We start from the raw sequence: 14,428 nt of genomic DNA on the forward strand, positions 1-14,428 counted from the left end.
TTACAAGTATATCCAGCCATTTCCAGCCAGTGAAAAATGTTAGCCTTGGTAAAATGTGGCAGTGCTACTTTTCACTGGTGATGCTGCTCATCTTCTCTCTGATAGCAATCATTAATTTTATTTTTTAACCCAGTCTTCAAATGAAGACAGATGAGCAGGAGAGTTTTAAATGCAAGCTGCTTATGTTCAGAAAAATGGCTGCTGGATTACAGATCACCGTGCCTGAGCTGAGTCCAGTGGCTGTTCAGAAGGGGGAGAAAAAAACAAACAAGCGTTAGGTGAGTGACACACAGGCAAGCCCTCGAGGATCCGCTGACGGCAGCATCCATGCATAGAGGGGTGCGCAGCCCTGCATGCATTTTGGGATGTGCAGGGTGGGGAAGGACGGGGAAGGATAAAAAGTCCTGCACAATGGTACAGTAATCTGATTCATTCTCTAATTGCTATGGAGACCCGCAGATACTATTATTGTTAATTGCTCTTGATAATTTTACCGTTATTTTTTGACATTTATTTCTCACTAGCACTAAGAGGATTGTTAGATACTGAAAAGTGTAGTACGTATCGCATCACTAGTAGCATCACGCTGCATCTTTGTTTGTTCTTGTAATGTCATCAGTGTTGTCTTTTTAGTCTTGTCAATGAGCGCAACGTAATTTCTGTTTCTTCCAAGGTGCAACTTTCAGTGTCTCACAGCTTTGCCTTGGCTGTTTCTTGCAGATACTCTAGGTTTATCCTCATGGCCCAAACACGTGCAACACTGAAGTGTTCAGACTTGGTCCTGACCACGGTGAACCTGTGACTGATTATTTGGATCCTGACCTTCGTGGGAGCCATTTCTGTATTATTTGGAGAGGAGAGGCAGGTTGTGCAGTGCGTCAGTAACAACAAGAGGTAGTAAAAAGGCTCCTGGTTGCATGGAGTAGAGAAATGGGCCCCAGGTGGCCTGTGGAGCTGGTCCCACACTGCCAATGCATTGCCTTGGACAGACCTCCCAGATATCCCCCTTCCTTCCCACATCCACCAAAGTGATTGCTTATGTGTTTTAGGGAGGTCGAAGACAGAAAGTGTTTTCCTTTCACTAACTGCTGGGAGATAAATGGATGTTGAAAGAGAGCTTTTAGGGTGATCACAACACATGGGAAAGACCACTTAGAAAGGATTGTACAAATCTACATCAGCAGGAGGCTGCTGGTGGGAGAGGAGATGGCCAAACCCCAGCAGGTAGGAGATGGGGAGCTCCAGCATTGCCAATGACAAAAGGCAGCAACTGGCACATGGCAGAGGTCTTCTATCCTCCTCAAAGGAGGTTTAAAAATAAAAGTAGGAATTGATGAGATCCTGAACCTGAGCTTCACTGTGGGAGGGTAGAAGGACAGACCTTGGATGTTTAACTCCATTCAGATTCAGGAGTCTGGCACTTGCCATCAGTGAGGGCAGTCCCTGCAGCTTCTCGAACATGCAATTTCTGATCAGTTCTTGCATGGAGGTTTGCTGGCTCAGAGTTTGAGCACAGACAGCATCGAGTATGTCTCCTCTATACTTCAGGGGTTTCTGCCAGCCCAACTGCTCCTGGAGAGTGACCTTGTCTCTAGGAATTAGGCCTTTCGTTGCAGTCCCTTGTAAGGAGTTGAGAGAGGATTAATTGGTTTGCTTACTGCAGGTTCTGGAAGAACCTCACATTTTTCAGTGGAAGATGACTCTGAAAGTACTTACCCATGGTGAAACAAAACCCTGCCAAAATAAAATGATGAATCCTGACTATTACTGGCAGCATTTATTGCCAATTTTTGAACAGTTCATTTCTATCTGCTCCTCCATTGCATGTGTGCAGTGAGTTTAATGCTTGTCTGTCACTGCTTTCCTCCCAAGCTGACCTTTGGTGCAGGAAGCACGGGTGCCAGTGCCCTACATTCCCCCAGGTCTCTCATGGGAGAAGTGCACGGGAAACAGTAGAAACCCACCACACTGTCAAGATGAGTGTACGCCTGGCATTTGCAACCCTGAGACTAAGGATAGGTCCTATTAAAAAATTCATATAGGAAATGTTCAGCAAAGGTGGAATGCTACTTGAGCTTTTTCCCTCTGTAACCACAGCACCTCTAACTGGATTATCACTAAAAAATTAATTGAATGAAATGAGTTTTTAAGGTTCACCAGGATAGCCTCAATCTTGTGGTGGGATTACATCCCCATCCCTCTACCTGGCAGAGGGTGAGCAGGCAGCCTGCTGGTCTGGGTGAGGTTTTGTACCCAAGGCAGAGGATACTCTGCCCTTGGCAGCAAGGAGGGCAGTGCTCAGCTGGCCGGGGAGGCTGCTGACCTTCCTTGGATCAACAGCAGCCTCAGGAAGTTTCTTTGCCTTGTCTTGAAAGGCTGCAACACCTAAAAAAGATGCATGACAGCTATGAGCATTTTTGTGCTTTAGCTGTACAACTGAATTAAATAACCCATGGATATTTAAGTCCTGTTCTAACTCTTCCAACGCTTAGCTGAAAGAGGGTTGCTTGGTGCAAAACCAGCTCTTGAAAGCTGAAACCATCTTCCAGATGATGGCAGGTCCTCGCAGTGGCAGCTCACTTGCTTTCCTCAGATGGTAAGTGCAGAGGTAGAAAGTTGGAGAGCAGTGGGAGGGGTGCTGGGAGCTAATGAAGGCCTTCAAACTAAGAGTGATGTTAGAGGGTGTCAGGAGGCAGAAGGTGCCAGCTGCCTGACAAAAGAAATATAATTACTCACTATTAAAGAACACTCCAGATGCTTGATATAGTCATGGGTGTTCTCTCTTTTTTTTTTTTTTTTTTTTTTTTTTTTTTTTTTTTTTTTTTTTTTAGAAAAGCATCCTGCCTGCCTACAATGTAGTTTTATGGAGTCAGGGCCAAAACCCAGGAGCCTTTCTTCAAGCAAATAGATCATGAATCTCATGAGTAAGATCCAATCTTACCAGTTAATGCTGCAGATGGGTGGTTGCCTCTTCAAAATACTAAAATCTTCTTCACATTCCCTTATTCCTCTGGGACATCATTACTAGCAGGGCCAGATTGTGCAGATATTCTCTCGGCAGTCTGGGGTGGAATGCGCAGTTGCTCTGGGCACTCTCCAGTGTTTCTGCAACATAGATCTCTTTGCATCTCTACTCTCTTCCATTTCTTTATAATGAGCTAATGGGCAACTGTTACTCGTATCTGGATAAGCATTTGTATCTAAATAAATAAATAAATAAATAGAAGAATGATAAAATGTAAAATTTTATCTGTTAACCTTCATTGGCAAAAATGTTCCATCAAATTGCACTCAGACCATAGGACACTCCATAGATTTTACAAGTACGGAGTGATTGAAACAGTATAGCCAAAAACTGTTGTGAAAAGAGGACTGCTGAAATTAAACAGGTTGAAAGTTGCCTGGCAGCTCCAAATACAGCAGAGAAGTATAGCCCAAGAGCACAGCAAATTTAATCTTTGAAGAGGTTTATTGTTTTATCAGGTTTTTGTTTAAGAAGGGTTTCATTATATATAACATTGAGATAAATTTTTACTTAGCAGATTTATTCAACAGGTTTATTCTTTTAACTACCCTCATTGTATTTCAGCAGTTGGTGTGTGGGGCCTTATGCATCAAGAAAGTTTATTACTTTATCAGGTATGAATTTTAAGACGTTTTCCTAATAATATAAGATGTGTGGAGATTTATAGGTGGTACATTGTTCTATTTCTCATTTGAGCTTTTTTACATAATGTAAGCTAAATTGTAACTACATGACAATGCTGCTAGCAATGGTAGTAATTGTGTTGTAACTCATACTATCTTGCCACATCAGTAATAGATCTCACTTTGCTGTCCCAGTGTTTTTAAAATACTTAAAAGTCCAAGTACAACTACCCTGACTAAATTGTCTCTGTAAATTAGAAGAACAAAGTGAGGTAAAAAGTAGTATTGACATTACTAAGTAAATGGACTGTGCTAAGTTGTTTTGATAAAAATTCACTCCTTCTGGACTTGGAGGAATCACAAAATCACCTAGATGGGATGGAGAACTTGCTTTGGCATCAGAACTAGCAGTGTTTGGTGCCATTGCACATTTTTCATCCAAGAGGTTTTTTCCAAGATTATCTATTACTGATTATTTAAACCAGAAATCAGTTTGGAAGTCACATGTTCCAGAGGGAATGGCTTGAAAATTCAGGCAGCTGTCTCTGGTTTCTGGCTTTTTCTAAGGAAAGTAATTAAAGAATACTTTGGTTTTATTGCATTTTTGGATTGTTTTAATCTTTATTCTTCAGCTTGGAAGAAGAAAGGTGATGCTAAAAAAAAAAAAAAAAAGAACTTTGAGATATAAAGTCACTCCTTATAAATATTATTATTTGTAGTTTTACAGCATGCATTTTAAATCAATTTGAATTTCAGTGATTTGTTTTAATGACAAAAGAAAGATCTATCACAAATTTCTTCATGTTGTGAAGTAGCAATTAAATTGTAGAGCTGGTTTGGTGTTTGCTGATGAAATGTTTTTCATCAGAAAATGCTGATTAATCAAAACAAGCCTGTTTATAGATACAAGTTCATTTCAATTTATTTCTCTCTTAAATATCCGGGGAAAACTTCTGAAATTTGTTTGAATAACAATCTGCAAGCCTGTAGTTCAGGTTAAAAGGGTTTTCTTTAGAAACCTAAAGGAATTGAAGCAGAATTAAAGTGTTTCATAATTAATAGTTCATTTGTTTTGTACTGGGTTATTTTTCCCACTTTGGTTCATGAATGCGTTTGAGTTCTTCATGGCTTTGGACAAGACATTGCTTGTTTCTCAAATTTTTAGAGATTAGAAGAATTTTCCTCCTTGCACTAGTAAGGATTTGTTTTCTGTATTTAAAAAAAAAAAAAAAAAAAAAAAAGTATTCCACAGCAAAATATGTAACAGTAATTTTGTATTATGAGACACATAATCTGTAACTTTAATCTTTACCTATAACAGTTTCCCTTTTACTGACACCTTTACTCACATGAGTTGTCCTTTCCCAAGGAAAGGTAAAAATAATTCACAGTTAAGGGATACATGCAGTAAGTGTAAAGTTTAAGACTTTGTTAGCATAGTCACTGTAAAATATATTGCCTTGTTGCTCTCTCCCGTTAAAACTTTTCCAAGCAGTGGGATGTTGCCATCTTGAATGTGCAAATTATTGTATTTGTCTATTTGGAAAGGGGACATCAGGCAGGCCCTTGCCTACAGCTCATATTTAGAATTCTGAAATCATTATTTAGAATATGATTTAATAAAATATGAGAGATGCAATAAAACAAGTATATGTTTGTGTTCTAATTACATATGTCTTTTCAGTGGTTCTACTATGGAAGTTCTTTTGAAAGACTCATTTGATTGGCATCTACTTGATATTTTGTGATGATTGAAATGTAACCTATCTGGTTGACAGGTATGTTGAGTTTACTTTACAGATATGGACTTTTAAAAAATATATATTTTTTCTATAGGTTATTGCATGATTTAGATAAAATTTGCAGTTCCTTCCAGCATAGTCGTTATATCCAGTAGCTCTCAAATGATGAAATATTCTAGCTTAAGACAACTTAAAAAAAAAAAAAAAATTGACACTTTATATGAAACACTGGGGCTGATGAATTCAGATAGAATTTTGTCATTGCCTTTAGTGTGGCCAGGAGCTATAGCAAAACTCGTGCTTTGAAGTGACTTCGGTAGACGGAACTGACACTTCACTTTGCTCCTGCTTCCTGAATGCTGCCAGGTTGTGCTCTGTGCTCTTCTCTATCCCCTCCCAGCTGGGTGTCTTTAAACCAAATGCTTTTCATTTGATAGTTTGGGTCCCATTGGGCCAAAACCACCTTTTATTTGTATTGACTTAATTTCATTAACTTCAATGCAGTTATTTCAGGTTTCAAACAGATGAGTTGACTTAATAATTAGGCCAAATTCTTGTAGAAATTTTAGTCTGGAGGCAGGGCAGATTTAGGTATTTCTCAGTGCTTTTAAAAGGTAAGACTTTCAGAAAGATGTACTCACCAATAGCTTGCTATTTGTTGTGAATATTTGTTCCACACTTCAAGAAGACTTTGGTAAGTTCATGCTAAATGATGGTTTTGACTGCAGGCTTTTTTCCTGAATCTTATGCTTTTCATTTAACAGACAGGTTTGAGAATGACAAGCTCTGTCCTCAAGTTAATAAGACTACTGCCAACCCAATACTGTTGAGTTCCAGTATGGCGGTGCTGGTGTGTTTCTGCTGGCACTGCTCTTTTATATTAATTCTGTGCTCTCCCTCATCCTGAATCATAGTAACTATTGTGTCTTCCTTGAAAGCATTGATACATCTAACATACGCATAGATCTAGCATGACGACTCTGGTACATAAGGTGTAATTGTGGCAGCATGCAATGTTACAGCAACACCACCACCATCCTTCTCTGTCTCTTCTCCAGTGTTGTATAACCTTCCTTCTCCCACACTTCTAAATTGCTCTATGGAGATGGTCCATTAAAAATCACAATAAAGCTTGAATGTTTGAATAACCTTTGAAATTATTGACAAATCAGCCCCAATGGGCTGCCTAAGAGCCTAATGTAGAACAAGAGATTGATGACAATGCTGCAGAGACAGGATCCAGACTGCAAAAGTGAGGGGATGTCTCATGACTTTTCTGTGCTGCCACTGGAACACAAATATAGCTGAAATGATGTGCTGTTTGAATGGATCCTGATTCTCTTCTCCTGCTCCTCTCTGCAGAATAACTTCACATGGTGCCATCTCCCAGTGAGGCCTGGGCTTGTCCTAAAGTCAGGAAGAAGTGACAACCTGGAGTCACCAAAGATTGTAACCAGTGAAGAGTATGCGTTGCGTGAACCTGAAAACTCCAAGCAAACCTTGACATCTCAGCAAATTCACCTGTTGGATAAGGAATTTACTCCATGTCCTTGTGCCATTCCTGTTGCCACCACATAGGAGCATCCACCGTCACTAACATCCATTCAGTCACAAACCAGCCTCAAATTATTTCCATTTGATGGCTGGGGGAGAAATGTAATTTGTTCACAAAAGAAATCTGTGATAAACTCCAAGTCTCCATCAGTTGAATCAAGACCATATGTTATTTTTTTTCCCTTCCATTCTTGTGAGAACTGAGGTCCCTTCACTTAAATTTACCCATTTCCAGAGGAGCAGGAAGGTCTAGCCATCAGCAGGCATAAGCACATGGGCTGCATTTACTTTTTTTGCTCCCCTCATTTCTGTGGACCACGTGTGAGGTCTGAAGCCAATGTCCACACAGTTAACAGCTGAGAAATAAAACTAATTTATTAATGTCCATTACTCCCTATTCTCCAGGAGAAGGGCAATTTTGCCAAGCTTATTCATAAAATTAAGAAGTCTGGTAGAGCAATACTCCTTCCTTGAAGCATCACTATTTTCTTTCACCAGATAAATGTATCCCACCTAGGTCTGTTTGGCACAACAGAGACCTCTAAAGATTGGTTAGATTAACTGTATCTCCAGAGACATATCTGGCATTAATTCTTATTTAAAGGTAGAAGTGTGGCTCTGCATCATGTATTGCCCCCTTCATGCTGAGCACATCTTTAGAAAGGTCAGCTCTTGGAAAGATCTGAAAGTCTGCTCCTTTTCCCTCGTGCTGTTTAGAGGCACCTGACCTTTCAGTGATCCTAATTTCTCTTTCTTTTTTCCTCCCTCCCCTCAGCCCATTATTTATTGAAGTGGAATAGACCTTTTTCCTCTATTTTTTCAAAATAGGTTCTAAAACAAGTGACCAAAGACAGCAAAGATGCAAGTTAAAATTCAGGTTATCTTGATATTTCACCAAGAACCTTTTCTTTTCAGAGCAATCCCATTGCATAAAGTTTTGAGCCGTGCATCTTGTCGCTCTTTGACTTGCACTGGGAGAAGTTAGCTAATGCAATTATATAATATGCTAATGGATGATTGGAGGTTGAAATACAGAAGAGGAAGTGGAGTGTAAATATGAGCAAAGGGGCAAAGTGAGAAAGGGAACAGTGGAGACCTAGAGGAAAAAGCAAAGGTTCAAGTAATTGCAGGATTTTAAAGACAGCTGCAATGGGCAGGAGGCAAAAGTAAAAACAAATCCTGTAACCCCACCTATACACCTTAATTATCACTGTGGGTTTCCAGCTGTGCATTGTATATCTCCTTTTCAGTTGAATTGCTGTCCCTTTCCCCAAACCACTTTACCTCTGTTTCTAAAGGGGAAGTTTTCTAGTTTATCTGATGTATTTCTTTTAATTGAAAAGTGACATGGTTTTGGCAAACTTGTTTTCTGTCAGCGAGAAGCTGGTTAGCTCTTTGGTTGGTTCCACTTATCTGGGAATTAGCAGTAATTGATTTCTTGTTCAAAATCACTGCATGCTAGGGTCTTGTCTTTCTTGCTAAAAATAAAACTAAACCCAACTGCAGCTGGAGGTGGTGTCTATCCCTGCTTGGGCTGTTCAGTTCCTATGCTTTCATCCTAAATGTCTTTGCCCTTTTTCTTTATGGTCTTTGCGACACTCTTTGTTTGACGGTCTCTTCCCAAAGGGTCATTCTCTCCCACTCATTTTAGCAGGGGATTTGCTGCATGCTTCTATGGAGCTGGGTTCAGCTGGGATTAATAAAAAGATATTATTATTATTTTTTTTCCGTTTGGCCAAATCAGCCATAGCAAGACTGTGAGGAGTATATTATAGATAAAATTATATTTCCAGGATTTTGGTTTGGACCTCACAAGAGCACCATTTTGCCCAGGTCTGGGAGAACGACATGACTCAGAACAATGAGATTCTGCTGGAGATTTATCATGTGCTTGGTGACAAGAAGCTGGAGAATTATCTCAAATATTACTCAAGAAAGAGCACATGATGCATGCAAAGCTGTTCAGAAACAATATTAGCCAGACTCATTATTAAAAACCTTCTAGAATTCAAAGTGTGACTGCAGACAAAATCTTAGCTTGAGAGGATGGGAAGGAAATGAAACACCCTTTGCTCTAAAGTACCTACACAAAAACGTTGCTCCAGTTTGCAGAAATAAAAGCATTGGCTGGGAGATGAAGACGACGCTGTTCAAATCACTTAGTGGAGCATGTCCAAGTGGCCTTTTGTAGGGTCAGTAGGGCGAATGGACTGGGGAGAGGATCTACCTGTGTTTCCTGGGCGCTGTAAGGGGGGTTCTCAGTGTCAGGGCCCCCCAGCTGCAGGGGCTGGCCTGAGCGGGGAGGTGGGAAGCACTGGGTTGCCTCCGCATGATTAGCACTCCTTGCATCCAGGGGCGCTTTGGATGTATCTTGCTCTGTTTGTGTTTTTGGTTCTTATAATGAAAATGAGATCCCTTGTGTAGCCCTCTGCCATTTTGCACATCAAAGTGAAAGTATATATGCTCGTTGTGGGTATTAGTGTCTCAGCTTAATGACAGAAGCCTCGGACAAATAAATCCATGTGCCATGGAGGATTTTCCTAATGAAACTGAAGTACAATACTGTTTACATAATGTCCTTTAGACTCTATTCAAAACAGCAAATGCTGGACGTCGCTGTTATCCGCCAACACCAGCTAATACAGGGGGGAATGAGGATGTAATGCAAAGTGGCAGCTCCTTTCAACTTTTCTCCAAGATTCTGTGCAGTGGCTCCGAGCACCCCCTCTGAACTTTTCCCCTCATGGGTGTTTCTTTCCTTTATTTTTTTTTTTTAATTTTTATTTTTAATATATTGACATTCCAGCCCTTGGAACAAGGTCTTCACTCCTTTTCTCATTTCGAGATCTTGTTTTGGGAGAGCTCTAACACCTGTCCACTGATCGCCTGCCAGTCTGCATCTGTGCCCAGCTGACAGGGCTGTCTGCTTTGACTAATGATGTGATTGATGGACAAAATAAGGAAGAACACACAAAAAAACATTTCTGTCTGGTCTGGTGTGTCAGCAAGCCTTCATCAAGTGACTGCTGAAGGTATATTTTGCTGCATGCCTCATTACACAGTAATGGCATTCCCAGGCAAAGCTGTTTCTTTTCATGACACAAGACAGCAGGCAGCTTTATGGACTCTGGGCCTATCGAGCCTGGAGGAGAGAAGCACTAAAGAGTGGTCATTTCCAAAAGTGCCGCAAGTTGCTTTTTTGTTGTCATGAATTTAATATGAATCAACACAATATGAAATGAGCATGAGGAATTTTAGTGACTAGTCATTTTTTAAGACTGCTGTCTAAACAGCCATCAAGAAAAAAAAAAAAAAACATTTTCTTCCACCAAACCTGTTGCAAAAAGAAGTCATCTGTCAATTTTATTACATTAAAAAAAGTACACAGAGGCGTATAGTCCAAACAAATGTCTGCTTCAGTGCTAAACATGTGGAAAATGCCACATATCTGAAGCAAAAAAAGGCAAGTAACTGGCAGGCTGAATGCAGTATTCAACAACTAAGATTTAAATGGCTCTTTATGTAGATCTGCATGAAGAGCGCTCTTGTGCAGTTTATATATTCTGCTAGGGGACTGCCTGCTTCAGGAAACACAAGACTCACATGGTGGCCATTAGGCAACGTGACGTGAGGGCGGCTATGAGACTGCCGTGTGCCTTCCACTGGTGGTAAGGGACCACCAGGAATCATGTCGGGAGAGAGGGACGAGGGCAGGCAGCAACTCCCTGCCATCAGCATCCCACCTCTGCTGTCCTCGCCTGCTCGAAGCTGTGACGCTCGTATCCACCGTTCCCACAGCTCCTTTTAGCTTGGTTTCTCCCCTCCTCTCAAGGCTTGGTGCTTACCATAGAGTTTTTGTTTTTTCGGAATACTTAATTTCACAGCAAAAAGCAAGTAATGCTTCTTAGCCAAAAATCTTTGTTTTCCTGTCCCTGATACAAGAGGTCTTTTTCTGTGTGTTACTGTGAATAATCTGTGATTTTAATGAGTTGTGATTAGTTAAGAAATTGTTCTTCATGCAATAGATACTACACAATAAATTAGAAAATGTATACGAGTTCTTTATACCCACTTAAAGAGAGAAAAGCATCAATGCAAATTCTTGTTATGACAAATGTAAAAGATAATCTTTTAAAGTGCATTTAATTTACTGTAATAGTAAGAACCACTTTATCGATGCCTAAGAGTACAGAAAAAATTAATACAGGATAATTCAAAGCAAATAAATAGCATGATTAAATTCAATGTGGCACTTACTTACAGACACAATCATGTTATCCTTACATATGAGTTAAAAGAATAATAATAGAAATACTTTTTTTGATTCAAGAATAAAAGACTTCTGTGTTGATGCAAATAACTAAAGGCTGTTAACCTGCTTTCTTTAGTCTCGATACTAAATAAGGCAATTCCAGGCTCAAGGGAAGAAGAAATTCTGTTGATTGAAAAGTTTAAACAAAGTAATTATTCTATCAACCACAGCAGGGGAGCTAAGTACCACAAAATATCAAACACCTGCAGGTTTCCAAGAAGTTCTCTGCTGAAAACCAGAAGCAGCTGGGTGGAAGAGAGGCCATTTTATCAGTAACCAATAGGTTTCTGTGCTCCACTGACCTTGAAGTCAATACCAGTGCTAAGAGCTCACTGTCTGCTGTTTCTTCTTGCATTATTGGTTTCAGAACCATAAAAACGTCAGAGATTTGCTATAAATCACAGTTCAGTTGGGTTTTGTTGTTTTGGTTCATTTTTTTTTACTTTAACTTAGCCTGGCCACGTTCATTTGTGAATTGTGGGCAAGTGGTTAGCAGAATGTGTCTCATTACCTTTTCCATGGAGCTTTGCAATCTTTTTAATAGTGATCTTTGCATTTCTGTGCTAATTTTGTCAATGCTGGGAGACGGGCATCGGGGTGCGGGTGGCTGCTAGGAGTATGCTGTGCTAGGATATAGTGGGAGCACGGGGGGCGGGGGGGGGAGTTAGGGCTCTTTTACTTCCCTCACTGCCTTTTTTTTTTTTTTTTTTTTTTTTTTTTTTTTTAAATCATTCAGGTTCAGGTTTTGCTTTGGTAAGGGAGATGTACCCTTTATTTATTTATTTATTTTTGGCCTCTTTTCCCTGAAGTTGTTGTGTGTGTCAAATTTGTCATGGTTTAATGTCTTACTGTATTTCTCTGCATGGGAACCACTAAACACATTTTCATTTAAGTTAGGATCTTTAAAGAATGATCATCTTATCCATCTGTTCAAAAAGCACAAAGACGCAAATCTGGGTCAGAAAAGAGACTTGGAAAAATTCCCTGTACTCAATCAGTTTCTGGCAAGTGAATTTGTCTCATGACTTCAAGAGCTGGTGGAAAAAGAGAGAATTTAACTGCAAAAATATTCTCTTATCAGCTCTTTGCTTGGAGCCACAGTAAAAAGGTTTCCAGTTTTGTAGATGGTAGCAGAGGAACTCAAAGGAGATTTAACCTTAGGTTATTTCCTTTAATCTTAGGAAAACCAGTCACCCGTTAACATGCCTATATATATATATATATATGTGTGTGTGTGTATACATATATATTAGCATCAATATAGCCGTGTATATATATAGGAGCATACAATCTTTTTTTCCTAATCAGGTTTGTTTATCTTTCTTGATGGATTTTTCTGTTTCCTAAATCTTTAAAAATCCTTCTTCGTGTCTTCTGCATCTTGTTCAGGCTTTTCTTTCTGTTGCCTGTACATGCTCCAGTAGTTAAAGCCTAGGACTCTAGAAGAATTTGCTCATTTCTTCATACAGACACACACCAAAAAAAAAAAAAAAAGGCATCTGAAGATCAGATGTCTTAATTATATGTCTTTTGGACGTGTGGGGAATGTATTTGAGGTATTGCAAATATTTTACAATCATTTATTTTTACAAGGATCATCTGTATAGAAAGAAAACATGTTTTTTCCTTGCCTGTCTTTTTGAATCCAGGTCCTCGGACTGGAATCTATAGTCCACTGAGGTCAATAGACTTTTAGGAACCTTTCAACTACAAAAGTCAAGTTTTTCTAGAATGAGTACTTTTAATTCCACTTTTATAAAAGTTTTTATTGACTGAATTGGGGATTTGACACATACAAGGCCATGGAATCATGTGGTGCTGAACTGTGTCCCTGAAGATGAGCTGTGCTCCTTTTTCCTACAGAAATCACCAGAAACCAATGAATGAGCCCCAAAACAGCTGCCCCAGTGACTTTGGCAAAGACGGAGGCTTTTGGCTCTGCGAAGTCAGCATTTATATTTGCAATGTAAGTGTCTGTCAAAAGCAGCATGAGGTGCTCTTAATAGTTATTTATTGATATTAATAATGATTAACATTTTTATTAATATTAATTAGTTGGCAGGAGTGGGGTTGAAATGGCAAAGGCAGATGCCCAGTGGGGAAGGGAATGAGATGCTCCAGCAACATCAGGATGGAGTTGTGTATTAGCAGCAGCAAATTCCCATTTCCCTTGAAAAGCTGACAAAGTCCCAAGGAAGTGCTTGGTGCAAGTCAGGCTTCCACTACATCTTTCTCCCTGCTAACTTTGTGATCACATAATTAATCTCTCATAAATGCAGACCAAAGCCTTCTGTTGCAAAAACAAGCCCTGCCTTTGCCTGATAAATGAACACCAAGTGTCAGCAAGCCGGGATAGGCAGCGGTGGTGGAAACCCTGCCCTACGAAACAGCTACGAAAAATTTTCAGTAAGCTGAGTGTCTCATCATTAGGATACTGTAGACATATTGAACCTTGACAGGTTTAATTGAAAGCATTATGTACTTGTTGAGTATCAGGATGAGAACTTCTTTCTGCTTAAAAAGAAGAAAAACTAATTATTAATTCTTAGTAATCTGTGACCACTGATCTTTACAGAGTGCTATGATGACTAGAGCTGTGTGAATAACTGATATTTCCATTCCTTGGCAATACTAAATGTAGATAAATAGCTCAGGCAATTTTTTTTTCTCGTTTACTTGACTGTTAATTTATATTTCTTTTCTTTTTCTTTTTTTTCTATTTTTTTAGCTTTCAAAATTGGAAGGAAGGAAATGGAAAGAAAAACTAGAGTGTTTGAATTTTTTAAAAAATATTTCAGTATTGTTAGGTTCTTACATTTTAATATTGCTGTGCTTTTCTGATCGCAAATGGTGCAGTAAAGTAGAAGTGAATTTGCCAGTTGTTTCCCTGTTCGCTTATTTGCATTTTTGTTGTTGTTTGTTTTTTTTGCCTTTTTTTGCCTTTTTTTGCTTTTTGTTTTTGCCTTTTTTTCTTTTTTTTTTTTCTTTTTCTTTTTCTTTTTTTTTTTTTTAACTGGAGAGAAGGCTTTTGGTGGAATAATTTTGCTTAGATCTAGTCACAGTACCTTGCATATGGGAATCATTAGGGATGTGAGATTAAGAGCCTATCAGCTGAAGGCAATAAAATCAATTTTAAACTTCTGGTGTCCACAAGAGGGGAAAAATCCTGCCT

General features: G+C 39.3%; 2 long non-coding RNA genes across 2 annotated transcripts; both read left to right on the forward strand.

Annotated features, from left to right (window-relative positions):
* Positions 1–5,365: 5,365 nt before the first annotated feature.
* LOC121076826 lies at positions 5,366–14,132 on the forward strand. The gene is made up of 3 exons (XR_005823741.1): positions 5,366–5,426; positions 13,120–13,222; positions 13,985–14,132. It is a non-coding gene; the product is annotated as an uncharacterized LOC121076826 (long non-coding RNA).
* LOC121076828 lies at positions 6,003–7,592 on the forward strand. The gene is made up of 2 exons (XR_005823742.1): positions 6,003–6,084; positions 6,753–7,592. It is a non-coding gene; the product is annotated as an uncharacterized LOC121076828 (long non-coding RNA).
* Positions 14,133–14,428: the final 296 nt, after the last annotated feature.

This window comes from Cygnus olor, chromosome 12 (assembly GCF_009769625.2).
Source record: "Cygnus olor isolate bCygOlo1 chromosome 12, bCygOlo1.pri.v2, whole genome shotgun sequence".
Classification (NCBI taxonomy): Eukaryota; Metazoa; Chordata; class Aves; order Anseriformes; family Anatidae; genus Cygnus; species Cygnus olor.